The sequence below is a fragment of the Pimephales promelas genome, chromosome 5 (genome assembly GCF_988280905.1).
Source record: "Pimephales promelas chromosome 5, fPimPro1.hap1.1, whole genome shotgun sequence".
NCBI classification, from domain to species: domain Eukaryota; kingdom Metazoa; phylum Chordata; class Actinopteri; order Cypriniformes; family Leuciscidae; genus Pimephales; species Pimephales promelas.
In genome coordinates this window covers 4,272,965-4,275,464 of record NC_142773.1, presented here as the reverse complement: position 1 = coordinate 4,275,464, position 2,500 = coordinate 4,272,965, and the positions used below count along the sequence as shown (strand labels likewise).

The 2,500-nt window shown below is 46.2% G+C and overlaps 2 non-coding genes across 2 annotated transcripts; both read left to right on the top strand.

The window, feature by feature from the left end:
- The first annotated feature begins 1,161 nt into the window (after positions 1–1,161).
- trnar-ccu (transfer RNA arginine (anticodon CCU)) lies at positions 1,162–1,234 on the top strand. The gene has a single exon. It is a non-coding gene; the product is annotated as a tRNA-Arg (tRNA).
- A 616-nt stretch (positions 1,235–1,850) lies between these two features.
- trnar-ccu (transfer RNA arginine (anticodon CCU)) lies at positions 1,851–1,923 on the top strand. Its single transcript has one exon. It is a non-coding gene; the product is annotated as a tRNA-Arg (tRNA).
- Positions 1,924–2,500: the final 577 nt, after the last annotated feature.

Below are 2,500 nucleotides of genomic sequence, written 5' to 3'. Positions count from 1 at the left end.
AACCCTATGCATTCTTCACTTGTTCTAATTGATGAGAGAAGAGCAATTTAAGTGTGCCTAAACGCAAGTCATTTTGAAAACAGAAGAGTACGGCAAGTCAGTTTTAGGGAGCAGAGTGGCGCAGCGGAAGCGTGCTGGGCCCATAACCCAGAGGTCGATGGATCGAAACCATCCTCTGCTAAGGCTGCTTCACTTATGTACATGTTTTTTCCCAAATAAACAGCAACTTCCACATCAAGCTTGTTCAATCAGAAAATCGTTGTGTTTGTGTGTGTATGCCCTGTTAAAACACCTCATTGACTAAGCCACCCGAATGAGATGGACAATTAGTAGGGCAAGCGAGTCATGCCCCAGTGCCCTATCGAAGTAGTCGTTCACCCGGATTACTGTTGTGTGCTTGCCTTGTTTAAATGCCAATACTGCTGTTGTCACTGAAGCCAAAGTAATGTAGGCACATGAGCGCAATATTTAGCAGCCCCAGTTTCATAATAGATAAGGCACTGGCCTCCTAAGCCAGGGATTGTGGGTTTGAGTCCCATCTGGGGTGGTTTACAGCAGAGTGGCGCAGCGGAAGCGTGCTGGGCCCATAACCCAGAGGTCGATGGATCGAAACCATCCTCTGCTAAGACTGCTTTCCTTATGAACATAGTCTTTCCTACTTGTAGAAAAGTTTACTCAACTGAATGCCAAAAACCTATGCATACTTCACTTGTTCTAATTGATGAGAGAAGAGCAATTTAAGTGTGCCAAAACGCAATTCATTTTGAAAACAGAGTAAGGTAAGTCAGTTTTAGGAAGCAGAGTGGCGCAGCGGAAGCGTGCTGTGCCCATAACCCAGAGGTCGATGGATCGAAACCATCCTCTGCTAATGCTGCTTCACTTACGTACATGTTTTATCCCAAATAAACAGCAACTTCCATATCCCGCTTGTTCAATCAGAAAATCTTTGTGTTTGTGTGTGTATGCCCTGTTAAAACACCTCATTGACTAAGCCACCCGAATGAGATGGACAATTAGTAGGGCAAGCGAGTCATGCCCCAGTGCCCTATCGAAGTAGTCGTTCACCCGGATTACTGTTGTGTGCTTGCCTTGTTTAAATGCCAATTCTGCTGTTGTCACTGAAGCCAAAGTAATGTAGGCACATGAGCGCAATACTTAGCAGCCCCAGTGGCCTAATGGATAAGGCACTGGCCTCCTAAGCCAGGGATTGTGGGTTCGAGTCCCATCTGGGGTGGTTTACAGCAGAGTGGCGCAGCGGAAGCGTGCTGGGCCCATAACCCAGAGGTCGATGGAGCGAAACCATCCTCTGCTAAGACTGCTTTCCTTATGAACATAGTCTGTTCCTACTTGTAGAAAAGTTTACTCAACTGAATGCCAAAACCCTATGCATTCTTCACTTGTTCTAATTGATGAGAGAAGAGCACTTTAAGTGTGCCAAAACGCAATTCATTTTGTAAACAGAGTAAGGTAAGTCAGTTTTAGGGAGCAGAGTGGCGCAGCGGAAGCGTGCTGGGCCCATAACCCAGAGGTCGATGGATCGAAACCATCCTCTGCTAATGCTGCTTCACTTATGTACATGTTTTATCCCAAATAAACAGCAACTTCCATATCCCGCTTGTTCAATCAGAAAATCTTTGTGTTTGTGTGTGTATGCCCTGTTAAAACACCTCATTGACTAAGCCACCCGAATGGGATGGACAATTAGTAGGGCAAGCGAGTCATGCCCCAGTGCCCTATCGAAGTAGTCGTTCACCCGGATTACTGTTGTGTGCTTGCCTTGTTTAAATGCCAATGCTGCTGTTGTCACTGAAGCCAAAGTAATGTGAGCACATGAGCACAGGTTTTTAACAGCCCCAGTGGCCTAATGGATAAGGCACTGGCCTCCTAAGCCAGGGATTGTGGGTTCGAGTCCCATCTGGGGTGGTTTACAGCAGAGTGGCGCAGCGGAAGCGTGCTGGGCCCATAACCCAGAGGTCGATGGATCGAAACCATCCTCTGCTAAGACTGCTTTCCTTATGAACATAGTCTGTTCCTACTTGTAGAAAAGTTTCCTCAACTGAATGCCAAAACCCTATGCATTCTTCACTTGTTCTAATTGATGAGAGAAGAGCAATTTAAGTGTGCCAAAACGCAATTCTTTTTGAAAACAGAGTAAGGTAAGTCAGTTTTAGGGAGCAGAGTGGCGCAGCGGAAGCGTGCTGGGCCCATAACCCAGAGGTCGATGGATCGAAACCATCCTCTGCTAATGCTGCTTCACTTATGTACATGTTTTATCCCAAATAAACAGCAACTTCCATATCCCGCTTCTTCAATCAGAAAATCTTTGTGTTTGTGTGTGTATGCCCTGTTAAAACACCTCATTGACTAAGCCACCCGAATGAGATGGACAATTAGTAGGGCAAGCGAGTCATGCCCCAGTGCCCCATCGAAGTAGTCGTTCACCCGGATTACTGTTGTGTGCTTGCCTTGTTTAAATGCCAATGCTGCTGTTGTCACTGAA